The 21,418-nt window shown below is 39.6% G+C and overlaps 1 protein-coding gene across 1 annotated transcript in view; it reads right to left on the bottom strand.

Annotated features, from left to right (window-relative positions):
* Positions 1-21,418, bottom strand: part of GLIS3 (GLIS family zinc finger 3) — a 467,139-nt gene that overhangs the window by 77,914 nt on the left and 367,807 nt on the right. The gene's annotated exons all lie outside the window — the stretch shown is intronic.

The raw sequence follows: 21,418 nt of genomic DNA, 5'->3' as shown, positions 1-21,418 counted from the left end.
AGATCGTTTAAAGCTCCTAAACATTCCCTAGTCCAGGAATATCAAATGAGTGAGGCAGGAGGCACGCAGCAGAATTTCCTGGGAGGGGACTGACTCACTATGCAACCCTTGACAAACAAAAATTTTTAAAAAAAAGAAATATAAATGAGAATAAACATAAAAAATGTTCAGCACAATTGCAAAGAAATGCAATGCTAAAACTTTTTAAAAAAACTTATCAGATTATCAAAAACTTTAAAAAAGAAGTAGGTGTAATGAAGGTAGAGTGAGAGAAGCATTCTTAAACACTGCTGGTTGCAGTGTATATCGTTACGGACTTTCCAAACACTACTTGGGAATATTTTTTTCAAGACCCATAACTGAAATCATTTACTCTTAGAATTTGTCTTAAGGAAATAGCCAGAAAGGTGAAGGAAGATTTATATCCAGCACTCTAGTGATATATAGCATTAATTAGAGCAATATTAAAATTTAGGAAATGTTACTTAAATGTCTACAGTTACAGCTAATAAATGATGTTACATCAATTTGATGGAATATTATGCAACCATTAAATAATGTTAATATGAAAGTAAAACACAAAATTATGTATACAGAATGATAACAATTACATTAAAACATAGACAGAATACCGTAAGGAAATGTAATCCAATATTAAAAGTGATTTTTGTTCTCAGCAGCAATACCATGAATTTACTTCCTCTGTTTTTTTTTTATCCTTTCCTCTGCTTTCCAAATTTTCTACATTCCAGTGACATGTTAGAGCTGGCTTGCACCAATCCAAGAATGCCAATTGTGTGCACTTTTTCCAAACTTTACTTGCAATGATGTCATATTGATAGCTTGAAATCGGTCATGGTGATAACATCTATACCATGGAAACTGCCAACTGCTACAAACTGGGGCTTTTTCATCTGGAAAACTGGTTGTTAAACACTACCAGCACACCACTGACAATGTCTCTGATCAGAAAGAAAAACATACACAGAGATACAAAACATCAGTAAGTTACTATTTAGAGAGCAGTATTTCTTGGAACTGAAAAAGCTTCATGAAGAGAGAAACACATGTCACGGTCTTAGTCCAAGAATATGAAAATGGCACACTGACCCAAAGTATAGGGAAGAAGCATTTAACACATAGTGAACAGACATAATCATAATTTCTTCAGCTTTGCCACACTGGAATGCCTGAACAAGACTATCTGAGTTAATGCCTAACCCTCTCAGGGTCTTTGGAAGGTATGTTAGTTATTTTGGTACTAACCTAACACATGCCACGTAAGAAAAACTAGAAAAACATCTAGGCTTAGAATGAGTTCTGGTGATCACTTTTAATTTATCTTTCATCATTAAAATGTGATCTGGGGCCCACATGTTCTACTAAGAGTAGACATGAATGTCTTTCTGCTTTCTATTACCAGCTACTCTAGGGTTTTACAGATATGAGTACCGATGAGGTTTTTCCAAAGAATTTCATGGCCATGGTTACTCCTAGAGTCAAAGGCAGGCAATTCTTCCTTAGCTGCAACAAGTATTCATGTTTTCCCAGAGTGTGATTCCATACAACTTTGTGGTGAGAGTTAATTTGGTTTTCTCTGGGATTAGACATGGTTCTAGAGTGCTTCTTAAATTGAACAAGGCTTGAGGATCTTCTGAAGGAAGGCCATATGCATAGAAATGCAGTAACAATATGTAAGTTTAGTATCCCTCTCTCCCTCCCAGATTATTAGACTAGGAAAAGGCCTTCCAGATCATTTAAGGCTCTTAAACTTTCTCTAGTCTAGGAATTATCAAATGGGTGAAAGCAGGAGGCACACAGCAGAATCTCCTGGGAGGGATATCTTTCAGTATACTACAGTTTTATATGCGGAGTATGAAACCCAATTATTTATGTAAAACAACATCTTCTTAGCTCCTAGAAAAATTAAAAAAGACAGAGGAAACTTTTTCAATGGGGGATGGTCTCTAACTGTGGTTCTCAAACCTGGACATGCATCAGAACCACCTGCAGGCTCCAATGCAGAGCTGATGATTCAGTGGGACTGCAGTTCATTTCTGGAAAGTTCCCAGGTCATGATGATGCTGTTATCTGGGAACCACACTTTTAGAACAACTAAGAATCCTGATGAGAAGATTCTCTAAGAATCCTGATTAGAAGAGCTGAAATTTTTCTGATTATGATAAGAGGAAATGAACTGGAGAAATAAGGAATTATAAAAACCAGACTGTCCTTATGACATGAACCTCATGTAACCATTTCTTATTATGTCTCCCTTCAGACCTCAGAATAATGGTTACATGAAGTTCATTTCTTAAGGACAATTTGGATTTTTATTCTTTCACAGGGATAAACAGGGTTAAAAACTTTCAATCCAGTTTCATACCTGCCCTTAGAGGAGAGTGAGGTCTTGCCCTTTACAGACCCTTTACTGCTCGTTACAGGAAGAAGTGGAATTTGAAGCCCCCAATCATCAGCTCATCTATTTTAAGGGGCTGTTGTGTTGCCCAACACCAGGGAACTTTATTCACATTGCAATCTATGTGAACGGCACCCCTGGAGTCGTTCAACTCAGCTGCCCCAACAGCATGCCATTAGTTCTAGAGTAGCACTGCCCTTCTTTATCCTTCTGTTTCATTCACTGAATGAGCATTTTCTTGGGCCTCAACCATATGCCAGACACTCTTCTAGGGGCTGGAAATACATTCATAATCAAAACAGACAAAGATCCCTAAGGAGCTTACATTCTAGAGGAGGGAGTTCACAGTAAATAAACAAACCAAATAAGGTGTATAGAAGGTGGTAAGTGCTTTGGAAACAAAGAAAAAAGGAGAAGGGTAGGTGGGATTGTTATGTTGGGGAGAACTGTGGTCTTGTTGAGAAGAGAGTCAAGCAAAGACTTGAAGGAACTGAAGAAATTACCTAAGTGTATATCAAGGGGAAGAGAGTTCTAGAATGAGGAGGCCAGGGAGGCTGGAGTGGGGTGTGACCTAGAGAGGGAAGTAGGAGATAAATTCTGAGAGGTGAAGTGAGGGCAAATCCAGATCACAGGACCCTGCAGCCCTCAGTTAGGACGTGGGCTTTCAGTTTTAGTATGGCAGGAAACCCTTACAGGGTCTTCACCATCTGCTTCCTGGGAGGCTCATCTTATCCTCTGTTATCTACAGCCTCAAAGGCACTGTGTCTCCCTTTCTTTGAGAGTCCACATGAGTTGTAGGGTATGGATACCCTGAACATGAGTTGTAGGGTATGGATACCCTGATGGTAAATTTTGTGTCAACGTGGCTGTGCTACAGTACCCAATTATTCAACCAAACATTAAGTGTTGCTGGGAAGGAATTCTGTAGATAGGGTTAATACCTACGGTCAGTTGACTTTAAGCAAAGGAGATGATCTTCTATAACCTGGGTGGGCCTCATCCAATCTGTGTGAGCAAAAACCTAAGGTTTACCTGAAAAAGAAGAAATTCTTCCTTCGGACTAGAGCATTAGCTCCTGCCAGAGTTTCCAGCCTGTGGGCTTGCCCTACAGATTTCTGACTTGCCAGCTCCCACAACTGAGAGGGCCTATTCCTTGAACTCTCTTTCTCTCTCTCTCTCTCTCTGTGTGTGTCTATAGGTAGATATGGATATAGATACAGATATAGATATGGATATGGATATACATATACATATAGAGAGACAGAGATAGAGAGATACCTCCTACTGGTTCTGCTTGTCTGGAGAAGCATGACTGGCACAGATCCCATTAGAATGCACCTTGAAAGACACAACCAAACAGGAAGGAAAAGAGCATCATGTAGACAAATTCCACAGAAAGGGGCTGGATGTACAGAGTCACCATGGCACACTGCATTTCATGTCAATAAACATATGTGGACTCTGTGTAGTGTACTTGACACTGTGTGCCTCGTAGCAACCCTAAGAGGCACACACTATTGTGGTTTCCATTTTAGAGATGAGAATGTTGGAATGACACGTCCAGTAAAGGTCAGACTTGGATTTGGGTGTCAGAATCTCAAATCAAAGGTACATTACACTGGCTCAAGAAATAACCCACCCCCAACTTCCTCCTTTCCTGTGCCACTCACATATACTCATACACTTCCTTCTTTCTCTTAGGACTGTTAAATATTTTAGCCAGGAGACTATCATTCAGATTGGTCTAGTTGGGGAAAGAGCAAAGGGTCCCCAGGTTCTCCAGAAAAGTTCCTGGAATATCTCATTGCCACTGGCTTGTCACCTGATTCAGTCGTGGGCCATTAATATGAACATCTGCAGTTAGGAAAAATAAAGCTTGATGCCCAGCATTCCTTAAGATCTACATCATGCAGAGTGACCTCCAGGCACCTGAAAGGAGATGATCTTAATCCAGGGGGCATCCTGACCTCAGTACCCCTCTCCAAAAGAGGACACCTTACTTCTCTCTCTCCTGAGTCTCTGACTCCATGCTCTTCCCTTGGGTCCTCTTCCCCTTTCCATCCCTTGCCTGATGTTCTCTTTGGCCCTCACTCCTGTTTCTGCGGAGCTCAGCCAGACTTTGCGGGGATAACACTTATATCTCCAAGCTTTTAGATATGGGGTCAAGGAAGGCTTCTGGGAGGAGAGGACATTATGGACTGTGACCTGAATGAAGTAAGAGAGGCAAGATGTGCAGAAAGAACATTTTATGCGGATGGAAAAGAAAGGAAAGAAATCTAAAGAGGGAATAGGCTGATGGGTTCTAAAAACAGCTGCCTGGAGAGGAGGCAGCAAGGGAGCAAAGGAAAAGATGTGGCTCATGGGGCTGGAGAAATAGCCAGAGGTCAGGTTGTGTCCAGCCTTTGAGACTGGGAGATTTAGCATAGTCATCCCTCAGTATCCAGGGGGACTGGCCCCAGGACCCCTCTGGATACCTACCAAAATCCAAGGATGCTCAAGTTCCTTATATAAAATGATGACGTATTCGCATATAACCTATCTACGTACATCCTCCCATATACTTTGTCATCTCTAGATTACTTATAATACCTAATAAAATGAAAATGCTATGTAAATAGTTGCAGGCACATAACACATTCAAAGTTTTGCTTTCTGGAATGCTCTGGAATTTTCCCCCCATATTTTTGACCCGTGGTTGGTTGAATCCAGAGATGCAGAACATCAGGATACCAAGGGCGGACTATTTGATTTCACTGGGACAGCAACTAATGGGAGGGTGTGAGCAGGAAAGCAACTGGTTTGTCTTATAAGGTGAAAAGATCACTGATTACTATGCGGAAAACAGACAGGAGGACAAGACAGCCCAGTTAGGAGCTATTTCAACAATCCACATGGGAGATGCTTAAGGCCTGGAGTCAGAGGTGGTGACTTTGTTTTGAGAGTGGAGCTGAATGAGGTGTGAAATATGAGAGAAGGAGGAGAGTCAAGGACAGTTTCAAGTTTTGGCCTGAGGAACAGCAAAGGAGAACAGAGGAGTAGGCTGGAGGTAAAGTGGCAAATTGGTTTGACATGTTAACTCTGAGATGATTCTGGGACACCCAGGTGGAAAGAATCTGCAGGTAGCTGGACTTTAGCGGGCAAGGTTCAAGGAGCAAGATGGGGCTGGAGGGACTTCCCTGGAGGTTCAGTGGTTAAGACCTGGCCTTCCAATGCAGGGGGTACAGATTCAATCCCTGTCTGGGGAGCTAAGATCTCACATGCCTCATGGCCAACAACACCAAAATATAAAATACATAAAACAGAAGCAATATTGTAATAAATTCAATAAAGACTTTAAAAATGGTCCAAAAACAAAACAAAACAAAACAAAACAAAACAAAACAAAAACAAAAAAAGATGGGGCTGGATTGCCAATAGAGACTGCTAGGCATTACTTCTCCCTACAGGCTCTCTTCCCTCATCAATCCATACTGGGATTTCAGGCAGACTCTCCTAAAATAGAGTTTATTATGCCATACCCAAGAAACAGATATCCTCTCCTCGTGTTCAGCACACCAGTCCCAAAAGGTGAAGACAAGAAGAGCTTCTGTGATGTGATTCCACCACATAGCAAGGATAGATATTTCCCCTAGGCCTCGACAAAAGCCTCTGCTCCTTTCATGAGTCACGTCTCTCTGTCTGCAAATATCCCATTTATTGTGTTGTTCATTCCTCTTGCCTGGAATGGCTTCCCTCTTCCCAGTGTAATTCCTCCAAGACCCAATTTATGGCTCTGTCCTGAACGAAGACCCCTCTGACCAGGTCAGCCCACACGGGGCCTCCCACGGTACAGGGAGAGCTAAAGAGTCTGCTTTCAACAATCCTGCAACTGGACCTACATTTAAGGCTTTGTTTCTTGTTATGAGTTTAGTCTGCACTATTATAGAGTCTACGAGGACCTGGATGGCTGACTGCCTTTTAAACTTTCAAAACTCCACAGCACCTGGCAGGGTGGGACCAGCATCCGGATAAATCATTCAGTGCCAACTGGATTTGTAAGAATGAGACACGATTCTTTATCTAATGGACATTACAATCCCTAGTGGCCTGTGGATGTGTCTAAAAAATACAACGTGGTCATACTTTAGTTACATCTCCTGATGGAGAATTTTAAAAGACACAGATAATAGGAACTATAGTGGAAAGGCGGCTGCTGCTCTGCCCAGACGCCCCTGATCATTTGATTAGCTCTGTAGCGCCCCCTCTCCTAGCTGTAGTGTGCCCATCCCCCAGCTTCTGCGTACGTTACAGCCAGCAGCTAGCAGACACCCCCCACCAACACACATAAGCAGGACTAACCAGTGCTTCTTAGCGCCAAAATGGGACAAACTCTGAAGTGTAAATTCTGCTCCAGAGCTCCCTGTAGGATCAACCCCCAACCCCATTTAGCTTGAGCCCCTTCCCTCATTCCGTCCTGTACTCTCCTTGGAGCAGTTCTTTAACAATTCGCAGGCACCTGAATCCTTGGCTCACAGTATGCTACTGGGAGCACCCAACTTAGTAAACACCCCCAAACTCTTTTTGTCTCAGGAATGCAGAGAGCGAATCAGCAGCACCCATAAGGTACTCAGACACACACTGTTCCCCTTCCTTCAGCTCCTGCTCTGCTCGCACACCAGCAGCACAGTAACTAGGTGTTTAATGAAAGTGGGGTATTCTGGACCATTATAGATAATACTAAAAGCATAATTGTGGAGTCTAAATTAAAAACAAAACCCTAATTTACAAGAATAATTAGCATTCAAAACAGCTTCAGATGTCACTTGGGCCAAACCTCTACCTTACGCACTGTTGCCCTACAGCAACCCCAGTAGGTGGCTCTCAGTCTCTGCTTGATTCCCTACAGTAACAGGCAACTTACTTCCTTATACTGGCAGTTAGCTTTCATTTTAGACAGTTCCAATTGTCAGGAGTTTTATTGCATATTGAGTCCTGATCTAGCTCTCAGCAACTATTAGGATTGGCATGCATCCTTCTCTTCATAAATCTTCAGTAAGGCTCATGGACGTACTAGGAAGACATGAGACATCTCCGAGTCTCAGAAACCAACCTGTGAATCTTTGAGTGTTAATGATCCTGATCATTAATGACCCATTTTAGGGCTTAATTTCTTGGCCTATCCAGGTGCAAATAATAAATTGGCTCCTTAGCTTCTGTACAATCTCCCATTATGAAATATTTGTTCTAAAATTATAGTTTTTCAACGTTAATAGTGAAATCACGCATCAAGTCTTGACAAGGTTCCCGCGTTTGGAAACTTGAGCTGCTTCCCTAACAATGCAGGAATTTTTTTCTAATATCTAAAAACAAGGCACCGTCACTTGTGATTTGTATTTGTTTTTTGTTCAAGACTATTCTGTTAATGTTTATAAGCTCTTGAAACAAGAGACAGAAATTCTACTCCCATCATTTTCTCATTTCAGATATGATTGAATAATCGTCCAAGATTAAGTGAGTCAAGTGGAAATAATTAGGAGAGGGAAAAAGGCCCAGATTCTTCAATTTTCAGTTCCATTACATTTTATTCCAAGAGCAAAGGCATTCTGTTAGTCTGAAGCAAGTCATACTTCCAAAGAAAACGAGGCACTATCAAAGGCCTTTTGTTTTCCCTTTCTCCAATGAGCATCCTCTGTCTGGGCTGTGAATGTTTATGCATCACCTTGCAGGGATCCCTTTGTTCTCCAGAAATCAAATGCCACCAAAATATGTTTCTGAAGAAACTCAGTCAGGAGGAAAGACAAATAGGATTTTTTTCCAGAGGGTTAAGGTTTAGTACCAGAACATTCTCATCAAGCATTCTCTGTGACACTTTGAGCAATGTGGATCTTGGGGAATTAACTCATTGCCAAAAGGCTTAAAAATAATTACAATGAATTAACCTATTATATTAATTACAATTAATTTCCAGTTGAATCTAAAAATTCTCTCTCTAGGGGATTCCTCAGCACTGACATTTATGAAGTGGCTTTGGCATATCATAGGTAATTAATCTCCAACAATCTGCTATTAAATTAATTTCCTTTGGGAATGACCAATTTGCAAAGAAGGAAAGAAATGAGAGTGAAGACTTAGAAAAACAGTATTGGGAAAAACCTCTTCGGGAACAAGAGGTACTGTCCAATTGGACACTCTGAATTTCTATAATAGGAAGTACCTACTTGGTTAGCACTGACTCCAAAGGCCAAACATTTTATCTACAGCTATTTAATGAACATGCCAAAATATCTGAATAGATACATATACTGGGGTATATCTCAATAAGAGACATAAAAAATTAACTCCCGTATAGATACAACGAAACTACTGGCTGTTAGTCAAAAATGGTGATTGATGGGCAGCTGTTCATAGAAACAGAATAATAGAGTAAAAAGGAACTAGAGTCCAATAATGCTATGCACCAGTGCTATAGCAGTGTTGTCCAACAGAACTCTCTTGGGTGACAGAAAAGTTCTATACTGTACTAACTGGTAGCCACTAGTCATGTATAATTAATAATGACTTGAAATGTAGCCAGTGCAACTGAGGAAACAAACTTTATTTTATTTTAATCCAATTTTAATAAATTTAAATTTAAATGTAGGGTACTGAACTGCCCAACATTACTGCATATCATGGTGGCAGTTCAGCCTTTGTTTAAATCCTATCGATGACAGGGAGCTCACTTCCTTACAACTCATTGCACTCCACTGTTAAATAGGTCTAATCACTGGAAAGGTTTGCCTCAAACTGATCTGTAATCTGCCTCCCATAATTTCTACTCTCTGGAGTTTATTTCTCCCCTCCTCCGCCAGACCACACAGAATAACTTTGCTTGTGGTCTATTTTACATTTCTTTTAATATTTAAGAAGCCTCAAAATGCTAGAGTATCACAGAATTTCAGCCCTAAAAGGGGTGGTAGTTTAGTTTCTTTGTCAGCCCTCCCTTAACAGTTTTTTCTCCAGGCTGAATATCCTTGGTTTTTAATATAGATAAGAGTAATCTTAAGTAGGAGGAGCTTGGGCTTTTTAGTTTGACAAACCGTGATTCAAATATTGTGTGACCCCGAGCAGATACATTCACGTGCCCGAGTTTAGTTCCCCTTCTGTAAAATGAAGAGGATACCACTAAGCTATCTTGGTTGCTTTAAGAAACAAATTAGATAAGTTTTAGAAAATGCTTGAAACCATGCTTGATACACAGAAGTCACTTAAAATATCAATCCCTGCATTCTCATGTAGCATATTATTCCATTCACCACCCCAATTACTCTTAACACTGGACCTCATTGGATGTGTAAATGTGCAAATAATGTCCCAATACTAATATAGTGAACTAGCTTTCTGACCAGAGAAAGTGTAATAGAACAAACTCATCCCTTGCTCCAGATGTTCCTCCTCTATCAATTCAACTTAAAAGAATCAATAGTTTTTAAAGTCCATGTTATATTATTCACTTATTCATTCCATTTACTGAATCCCTTACTGTGTTTCCCAAACTATGCTAGGCCTAGAAGGTAAACTTATGCCCAAGATAACCTAGTTTCCTGCCCTCATGGAGTTTATAGTATAGCTCAAATAAAACTTGCCATTAAGTAAAATTTCTAGATCTCTTTTCATTTGTGATGCTCTTTATTTCTGATGGCTCTTTATATTCAGAAGCTAACTTTTTAAAGCTCCACTGTCATTTGGTGGTACAGAAGCCCTTGGCTGCATTTCACTTGACTCTATCACAGCTGGCTACCACATTCCCCACTTCGGGTCCATTTGCAAAGTTGATAAAATATTCTCTGGCATCGAAGATGGTGTTAAATGATGTGTTAAATCTCTGTCCAAGAGTGAGTTATCTCTGAAAAACAGCCCATGCTCTATTGACATTAACAGCTATTAACAGCCACTTAAATAATAGTTTAGGATATGGGTCATAAAAAATAAGAGTATGGGCTCTGGACCCTAAATTCCCCAGGTATTTGAGCTTTTGTATCCTTACTTATGAAATGTTAGACAACTGCTAACAAATAGTTTAATATCTCTTTAGCTCAGTTTCTTCTGTATAATGTGGGTAATTTATAAGGTTGTTGGGGATAACAGATAATATGAGATGATAAACTATTTCACCAATAATTGTATATAGTCAACATTCTGCACATGTTAACTACCATTTCTACTCTTACATTTTTCCCATTAATATCCAGCATGGAAACATTATAACACTGTATAACATGCACCTTTATTTTCTTTTTTCTGCCAGCCATCTTTAGATATTTTTCTCTTTCTTTTTCTCATACCATAATATGGCAATATGACAAAGGAAAAAGAACAGAGACTTTGGGTTCTAGTAGACACAAGTTCAAATATCAGCTCTGCACCTACTAACACGTGGCCTTTGGCAAGACATTTAACCTTGAAAGGCTTCAGCACCATCCTCTGTAGAATGGTGGTGATAACACCAACATTGTGGGATTATTACAGGATTAAATGAGGTGACCTACAGAAAGTGGCTAGTGTAGTACGTAGTTAATATTTTTTTCTTTTTTGCTCAAGAAGAGAAGCTAGTATAATTATTAAAAGTGATACTAGTTGTGGGAGTGGAGTCTAGATGGCAGCGTGGGAAGATGCGGAGATCGCATCTCCCCATAAACAGATCAGTGCCAGAGGCTGGTGGGGCACCTGAGGCCCAAGGAGACCTGAGGCACCCTGAAGCAACCTGCTTGTGGGATCTTGATTCACAAGCCCAGGGTCAGGCCTGAGCTCCTGAGGTGGGAGCTCTGAGTTCAAAACATTGGACTAACAGGGAAACCCAGTTACCAGGGAATAGTCATCAGAGTGAGGTCTCCCAGAGGCTCTCACCTCAACACCAAAGACCCAGCTATACTCAACAGCCTACAAACTCCAGTGCTCGAAACCTCAGGCCAAACACCGAGTGGGACAGGAACACAATCCTGCCCATCCAAAGTGGGGGGGGGGAAATGAGATGACCAAAAAATACATCACAGATGAAGGAACAAGGTAAAAATACACAAGACCAAACAAATGAAGAAGAAATAGGAAAAGAGCTCGAAAAGGAATTCAGAGTAATGATAGTAAAGATGATCCAAAATCTCGGTAACAAAATACAGAAAATACAAGAAACAGTTAATAAGGACTCAGAAGAACAAAGAGCAAACAAGCAATAATGGACAACAAAATAACAGAAATTAAAAATACTCTAGATGCTATTAACAGCAGAATAACTGAGGCACAAGAACGAATAAGTGAGTTGGAAGATAGAATGGGGGATATAACTGCCACAGGGCAGGAAAAAGAAAAAAGAATAAAAAGAATGGAAGACAGTCTCAGACACCTTGGTGACAACATTAAGCACACCAACATTCGAATCATAGGCATCCCAGAAGAAGAAGGAAAAAAGAAAGGGTCTGAGAAAATATTTGAAGAGGTTCTGGTGGAAAACTTCCCCAACATGGAAAAGGAAATAATTCATCAAGTCCAAGAAGCGCAGAGAGTCCCATACAGAATAAACCCAAGGAGAAATACACCAAGACACATATTAATCAAACTAACGACAATTAAACACAAAGAAGAATGTTAAAAGCAGTAAGAGAAAAGCAACAAATAACATATAAGAGAAAACCCATAAGGATAACAGCTGACCTTTCTGCAGAAACTCTGCAGGCCAGAAGGGAATGGCAGGATATACTGAAAGTCCTGAGAGAGAAAAACCTACAGCCAAGAATACTCTACCCAGCAAGAATCTCATTCAGATTTGATGGAGAAATCAAAAGCTTTACAGACAAGCAAAAGTTAAGAGAATTCTGCACCACCAAACCAGTCTTACAACAACTGCTAAAGGAACTTTTCTAGGTAGGAAACACAAGAGAAGGAAAAGACCTACAAAAACAAACCCAAAACAATTAAGAAAATGATAATAGGAACACACATGTCAATAATCACCTTAAATGTAAATGGATTAAATGCTCCAACCAAAAGACACAGACTAGTTGAATGGATACAATAACAAGACCCTTCTATATGCTGCCTACAAGAAACCCACTTCAGACCAAGGGACACATATAGACTGAGAGTAAAGGGATGGAAAAAGATATTCCATGCAAATGGAAGTCAAAAGAAAGCTGGAGTAGCAATACTCATATCAGACAAATTAGACTTTAAAGACTATTACAAGAGACAAGGAAGGACATTATATAATGATCAAGGGATCAATCCAAGATGAAGATATAACAATTGTAATTACCTATGCACCCAGCCTAGGAGCACTTCAATACATAAGGCAAATGCTAACAGCCATAAAAGGGGACATCGACAGTAACACAATAATAGTAGGAGACTTGAACACCCCACTTACATCAATGGACAGATCATCCAAACAGAAAATAAATAAGGACACACAAGCTTTAAATGACACATTAGACCATCTCGACATAATGGATATTTATAGGACATGCCATCCAAAAACGACAGAATACACTTTCTTCTCAAGTGCACATGGAACATTTTTCAGGATAGATCACATCTTGGGTCCCAAATCAAGCCTCAGTAAATTCAAGAAAATTGAAATCGTATCAAGCATTTTTTCTGACCACAATGCCATGAGACTAGATAACAATTACAGGAAAAAAACTGTAAAAAAAAAAAAAAAACACATGGAGACTAAATAATATGCTATTAAATAACCAAGAAATCACTGAAGAAATCAAAGAGAAAATCAAAAAATATTTAGAAAAAAATGACAATGAAAACACAACAACCCAAAACCTATGGGACGCAGCAACAGCAGTTCTAAGAGGGAAGTTTATAGCTATACAGTCCTACCTCAAGAAACAAGAAAAATATTGAATAAACAACCTAACCTTACACCTAAAACAACTAGAGAAAGAAGAACAAATAAACCCCAAAGTGGGCAGAAGGAAACAAATCATAAAGATCAGATCAGAAATAAAAGAAAAAGAAAGGAAGGAAACAATAGCAAAGATCGATGAAACTAAAAGCTGGTTCTTTGAGAAGATAAACAAAATTGATAAACCATTAGCCAGACTCATCAGGAAAAAAAGGGAGAAGATGCAAATCAACAGAATTAGAAATGATAAAGGAGAAGTAACAACGGACTCCTCAGAAATACAAAAGATAATGAGAGACTACTACAAGAAACTAGGTGCAAACAAATTGGATAATCTGGAAGAAACAGATAATTTCTTAGAAAAGTACAATCCTCCAAGACTGAACGAGGAAGAAATAGAACATATGAACAGACCTATCACAAGTATGGAAATTGAGGCAGTGATTAAAAATCTCCCAACAAACAAAAGCCCAGGGCCAGGTGGCATCACAGGTGAATTCTATCAAACATTTAGAGAAGAGCTAACACCTATCCTTCTCAAATTCTTCCAAAATACAGCAGCAGGAGGAACACTCCCAAACTCATTCTACGAGGCCACCATCACCCTGATACCAAAACCAGGCAAAGATGTCACAAAAAAAGAAAATTACAGGCCAATATCACTGAGGAATATAGATGCAAAAATCCTCAACAAAATACTAGCTAACAGAATCCAACAGCACATTAAAAAGACTGTACACCATGATCAAGTGGGGTTTATCCCTGGAATGCAAGGATTCTTCAATATACACAAATCAATCAATGTGATACACCATACCAACAATTTGAAGGATAAAAACCATATGATCATCTCAATAGATGCAGAAAAAGCTTTTGACAAAATTCAACATCCATTTATGATAAAAACTCTCCAGAAAGTGGGCATAGAAGGAAATTACCTCAACATAATAAAAGCCATATTGGAGAAACCAAAAGCCAACATCGTTCTAAATGGGGAAAAACTGAAAGCATTCCTCTAAGAACAGGAACAAGACAAGGGTGCCCACTCTCACCATTATTATTCAATATAGTTTTGGAAGTTTTAGTCACAGCAATCAGAGAAGAAAATGAAATAAAAGGAATCAAATTGGAAAAGAAGAAGTAAAATTGTCACTCTTTGCGGATGACATGATACTATACACGGAAAACCCTAAAGATTCTACAGAAAACTGCTAGCACTAATCGATGAATTTAGTAAAGTAGCAGGATATAAAACTAATGCGCAGAAATCTCTTGCATTCCTATACACTAACAACAGAAGAGCAGAAAGAAATTAAGGAAACTCTCCTATTTACCACTGCAACAAAAAGACTAAAATACCTAGGAATAAACCTGCTTAAAGAGGCAAAAGACCTGTATGAAGAAAACTATAAGGCACTGATGAAAGAAATCAAAGACGATACAAACAGATGGAGAGACATACCATGTTCTTGGATTGGAAGAATCAACATTGTGAAAATGACGGTACTACCCAAAGCAATTTACAGATTCAACGCAATCCCTATCAAATTACCAATGGCATTTTTCACAGAACTAGAGCAAGAAATCTTACAATTTGTATGGAAACGCAAAAGACCCCGAATAGCCAAAGCAATCTTGAGGAGGAAAGATGGAGTTGGTGGAATTAGGCTTCTTGACTTCAAACTATACTACAAGGCCACAGTGATCAGGACAGTATGATACTGGCAGAAAGATAGAATGGAAGATCAATGGAACAGAAGAGAGAACTCAGAGGTAAACCCAAGCACATATAGGCACCTTATCTTTGACAAAGGAGGCACGAATATACAATGGAAAAAAAGACAGCCTCTTCAGTAAGTGGTGCTGGGAACATTGGACAGCAACATGTAAAAGAATGAAATTAGAACACTTCCTAACACCATACACAAAAATAAACTCCAAATGGATTAAAGACCTACATGGAAGGCCAGACACTATCAAACTCCTAGAGGAAAACATAGGCAGAACACTCTAGGACATCCATCAAAGCAAGATCCTTTTGGACCCACCTCCTAGAATCATGGAAATAAAATCAAGAATAAACGAATGGGACCTCATGAAACTTAAAAGCTTTCGCACAGCGAAAGAAACCATAAACAAGACTGGAAGGCAACCCTCAGAATGGGAAAAAATAGTTGCCTATGAAACAACGGACAAAGGATTAACCTCCAAAATATATAAGCAGCTCATGCAGCTTCATACCAAAAAAGCAAATAACCCAATCCACAAATGGGCGGAAGACCTAAATAGACATTTCTCCAAAGAAGACATACAGATGGCCAACAAACACATGAAAAGATGCTCAACATCACTCATCATCAGAGAAATGCAAGTCAAAGCTACAATGAGGTATCACCTCACACTGATCAGAATGGCCATCATCACAAAATCTGGAAACAACAAATGTTGGAGAGGGTGTGGAGAAAGGGGAACTCTACTGTACTGTTGGTAGGAATGTAAGCTGGTACAGCCACTATGGAAAACAGTTTGGAGGTTCCTTAAAAAACTAAAAGTAGAACTACCATATGACCCAGTAATCCCACTACTGGGCATATACCCAGAGAAAACCATAATCCCAAAAGAAACATGTTCCATAATGTTCATTGCAGCACTATTTACAATAGTCAGGACATGGAAACAACCTAAATGCCCATCAACGGATGAATGGATAAAGAAGATGTGGCACATATATACAATGGAATGTTACTTAGCCATAAAAAGGAATGAAACTGAGCTATATGTAATGAGGTGGATAGACCTAGAGACTGTCATACAGAGCAAAGTAAGCCAGAAAGAGAAAAACAAATACCATATGCTAACTCATATATATGGAATCTAAAAAAATGGTACTGATGAATGCAGTGACAGGGCAAGAATAAGGATGCAGATGCAGAGAATGGACTGGAGGACATGGGGCTGAAGGGCGGGGTCGAAGGGGAAGCTGGGATGAAGTGAGAGAGTCGCACAGACATATATACACTACCAACTGTAAAACAGATAGCTAGTGGGAAGTTGCTGTATAACAAAGGGACATCAACTCGATGATGGGTGATGCTTTAGAGGGCCAGGACAGGGAGGGTGGGAGGGAGTCACGGGAGGGAGGGGATATGGGGATATATGTATAAATACAGCTGATTCACTTTGGGGTACCTCAAAAACTGGTACAAGAGTGTGAAGCAATAATATTCCAATAAATAGCTTAAAAAGAAAAGTGATACTCGTTAGAACCACCTTGTGGTCTTGCTTAGCCTCATAAACAGAGTGGGGCCAAACAGGGCCTTAATCAAGACAGCACAGTTTTTGTAGATGAATAATACTCTGAAATTATTCTATCTCAGAAGAACGTAGCTAGCTTTTACTGAGTTTTCTAATTGGACTTTTCCCAAAATATATTAGAATCAAAATCAACAACAAAATATTTTCAGAACACTCTGGGGGATGTTAACACTTACCTAGATGTCCTATTTACCAAAATCTGTACCACTATCCTGGACAGAGCTGGAGAACTGAGGTTCAAAAGTATGTTGAAATCAGAAAGGCATGCAGGTTGGATTTTCTGCATTGTTTACATTTGTAAAAACACAGTCTTCCTCCTAAGTCAATATTATTCTAGAATTGACGCCAAGAATCCTAAATTTTGTTTTTTGACTGGAAAACGACACACAAATGAACATAGTTAAAGGTAGATTCAAACTTCATTTGGAGGAACATCTAAAAGGCAGAACATTAAATTGAAGGCTGGACTCCTTTTTTAGACAAATACAGAACTATTAACATGAACTTTTGCATGGCCATGAAAAACATCCTCCTTCACCCTTTGGGGCCTGGTTATGAGGTTGTAAAGACTCAAAGGCAAGACCAAGGGTTTGCTTCCATCATAGCTTCATAAATTCTTCCTGACACCAGCTCATTGCCCTAATGTGACCACACACATTCCATCCCATCCAGTCAAGTGTAGCTTTTTGCTTTCTGTTCAAGTATTCTGAAGGTTTCATTAAAGCAGGCAGCTATCTAGTAATTACTTCCCCCGGCCATCTTACCAGCTCCTTACTGTCTCCCTTTGAATTGATTTCCTACTACAGCCCCTGCCTATGCTATAGTTTGGGAAGTGTGGACAGAGACTAACTGCAGAAGTTATTTTTTCCTTCCTTTCATTTAATTAAAACGGATTATCTGAGAAAGATTTAAGGCTGATTTTCACGTACATCAGTGTTTGGACAATTTTTAAATGCCTACTTCTAAAAGTTGAAGGCTGTCATTTCAAAGGAGAGCACTTGCTTTCTATTTAATTTTCCCCAGGTACACTGCTGACAACATCACTCCCCACTTCAGAGCCCTTTGGTGACTCTCCACCAAGCACCATCTATGGCCCAAACTCATGGACTTTAACAGGTGAGCTCTCCCCTAGCTGTGTGCTTTCATGTGCCGTGCCTCATGTCACACAGAGCCAACATGCTCTCCTCTGTAACCCTTGTTCATTCTCATTCATGTCTCATGCTGTACTTCTGGCCACAAGCTTCCCTCATCAGGAGTCCCCTTTACTCCAGACTCTGCATATCTACAACACATTCTGCATATTCTTCAAGGTCCAATTCAGTGTCACCTCTTCCTTGAAGTTGTCCCATATCTTTCTATTCCAAAGTAATGTCTTCCTTTTTAGGCATTCCAATAGCAATTTTTCTGTATCACTCTGATAGTAGTATGATTTTCTACATCTTATAATATTTATACATTATATGTGTGTGTGTGTGTCACAGGAGATAAAAAGTCTGCTTGTAAACAGAAACCATGTCTGTTTAATCATGTAAGCTAAAACAGTGATTCTTCTCACGTGAAAGGTACTCTACGTATCTGAAGAAATGGGTGGACAAATAGAGGAATGAATCACAAATGAATCAATAATTGCTAAGGATTCATTAATCCATGCTTGTCCTTTAGGGCAGCCCCTAAAGACAGATAAGATCATGTCTTCATTGCAATGCAAAGGGAAAAAAAAGCGAGGCAGTTTAAGCATGAAAAAATTATCAACTAAGAACAAAATAGGAACTGGACAAGTGAAATCTTAAAATAAGCTTATTTTTTTAAAGATACTTGGGAAGTTTATTTCCTTATGATACTCAGTCCCTGTTCATGCCAATTGGAATATGCAAATGAGCAATTTTTCCATTAGGAAATGCTCGTTCATTACATTTGTACTTCCCACCTCTCACTCACCTGGAAGGTCTGGGAACAAATCCAACTTTCTCCCTTGCTTTTACCTTGCTTTCAAAGATTCACTGCCTAGCATACATTTGATAAGCAGAACACAGAAATTTCGAGCCAAGTGGACCTGAAATTACACACTCTAGCCCCCTTTCTGACAACCTACACAGTCAAAACAAGACCCTCCATCCCTGGACCCTGGCTGAGTAAGTAGCCAGATATGGCCCTGGTCTCCCTGGTCACTGCTCTACATTCAGCCTTTAATATTGTTCCAGGGTCTTTTTCCCCCTGAGGTAATGTCAACCAACATAAGAGCTTGCCCATGGTGTTATTTTCGTCAAGGCACAGAAGCACTTTACTGAAGGTAATTTCTCCTCTCTCGTCTGAGGACTGTGTATTTTAGAGTGATGCACGAATCACATGAACTTTTAATGCTTTAGTAAAATGAAGCTCTTCTCTTTGGTCATGGGAAAGGAGGCCTGGTTCAGGGAAGTTCTTTAGAGTAAAGCCTGAGACAGGAACAGGACTCCTCTAGAGACTTCCTGTAGTCTCTGCAGCTTCTGCCAAAGTCATTCTCATGTTCAGAATCTATTATTCCACCTTTGGACACTGACATTACTTTGTCTTTCTTCTTATCATCCACCCCCTGCAATGAACTCCAATCCCCTCTCCAAAAACTCAACTGCACCCCAGAAATTCAGACAAGAAAGCCAAAAATCCAAGGAAAGTATGGAAGGATAATGACGGCTGCCAGCAGCCACTCGTAGTGCATGCATTACATTTCAGAAGCTCTCTCTTAGACTATGCCAGCCTTGCTGGTTCTGACAGCATGGGGAGAAATGACAGTAGGTCAAGATGAAGAAACAGAAACAGGTGTTGTCAATGCTGCATGTTGTCCTCTAAGCTGGAGAATGTGATGCTATTTTTCCTCCCCAGATGTTCTGCCATCTGCAGGACTTAGCATGTATGCTTTTGTTTTCAAGGTCCACAAGGAACTCCAAACTCAGTGTTCTGCTGCGTCTAACTCCATTCTCAAGTGCTCTAGACCTCATGTTGCCTGTCTGTCATCATTATTAGCACCCCGTTGGGAAGATGTTATTATTGGAGGTAATTTCAAATTCTGGCAATGCAGGAGCTAGTACAAGTTGTAGCTACTTCAGAGCTCTGAAAAGAGCCCTGTGCATTGGTAACTTTTAGTTCACTAGGAATAAAAAAAAAATTCATATATATATAGATGCTGAGGAAAGGAAAATTACCATCAAAAGACATGTTCCCTTCCATCCCCAATAATCCTCCAAAGTAGACCAAGGGAAAATAGATGGGTTGTAGAGTCAAACAACCAATGTTTTAAGCCAGTATGGGGGCATATTTTAGGGCTGATTTTAAAGGAAAAAAAACCTGACATTTTATTTTTAAACAGAAATTAACAAGTCAGCAAGTATTCCACGTAAAAGAAAAACTTAGAAACAAAAAATAGAGACACTAAGAAATAATAATTTATTGTTTTGAGAGTTCTGTTTTATTGTCAACAGAAAGTAAAGCCTGTGCTTTTTAGCAGAAATCCAAGAGTCTGTTGACAATGGAAAGCACACATCTTTGTAAAACTCCCATAGTAATCAAACATCAAGGAAAGGTAGTATGTGAAATACAGGCGACTTAATTTTTCCCTGGTATTTTGAAGATCAAAAGAATATCTCTATTCTACCAACAAGACACCCCCAACCCCAGTCTTCTACCACCTCACTGGGGGAACCAAGCAAATTCCTTGGTTTCTCATGTCATGACCACAGGCTGAAATGATGTAACAATAACAGCAAACGGGGGTGTCCCCCTGAGCCAACTCTCTAATCAGTTTCAAAGTATGTTTTGTTGGTTTTCATTGACGCCACTCAAAAGAACTGGTCACTCGTGGTCTCAAAAGTTTTACAACAAATTGTGTGATTAAATTCTTTAAATATGTCTGTCCATTACTAATCCTCTTTTGCCAACATCCTTTTCAGAGAAAAATTGCAGCGCTCCATGGTGCCTGATTTATATTTCATTTTGAGAACAGGAAGTAAAGGGATTAAAGTTAAGGATTAAAACACTTACTCTTCACTGCATTTTTTTTTACCTCCCGAATGGCTTCCTGGTTGCCATGGCTACTGTTCACTGGTCCTTAGTCCTGAATGCACGTCTTTGCATTAATAAAATATTTAAATGCAACTTCATGGAAAACAACAGGGAAAGTAGCTCTAAGTTCAACTGCTCTTGAAAGAAGAAATTAGATTTTTTTTTAATCTTTTTTTCTTCATTCTTTTATTGGTATCCTCAAGAGCGAAATAAACTAAAAGACAGCACAGGGACAGTCTAACGATACACAAATGAAAATCAGAACTATGCAGCAGGAGCACAAGGAGATTACTTTGAGATAGTGAGTTGGCCCTTAGCTTACAAACCAGTGTTTGCAGGAAGATTAAGGGTTCCTGGGAATTTCTCAAATGTTGCAACAACATAGAACATTTTAAAGGCAAAAATACACGTAAATGTAGTGTTGCAATTCCACATTGCAAATACCAGCCAGGAAATGAAAAACTGAGGCTTTCACCACCACAAAGTTAACTTAACCATATCACTGTAAATATCACTGCTTTGTATCCAAGTCACTGATGGCAGCATCTGCATAGGAGTGTCCAAAGAGGTGATAGCCACGAACAGCATGTGCTGTCAGGGCTGAAGACGTCTGCATGTATAGTGCACACAGCTGATGCCAAGTGGGGCATCGAAATGGAATGGTGACATTGACAGACAAGTGAGCAAACACAACTGCATTTGAGTTGTTCCTTTAAAAACACTCCCCTGACATTCATTTTAGAATGTACTGACTACATTCTTTTTAAAAGCCAAGG

Source organism: Hippopotamus amphibius, chromosome 2 (assembly GCF_030028045.1).
Source record: "Hippopotamus amphibius kiboko isolate mHipAmp2 chromosome 2, mHipAmp2.hap2, whole genome shotgun sequence".
In the NCBI taxonomy this organism is placed as follows: Eukaryota; Metazoa; Chordata; class Mammalia; order Artiodactyla; family Hippopotamidae; genus Hippopotamus; species Hippopotamus amphibius.
This window is presented reverse-complemented; position numbering and strand designations above follow the sequence as displayed.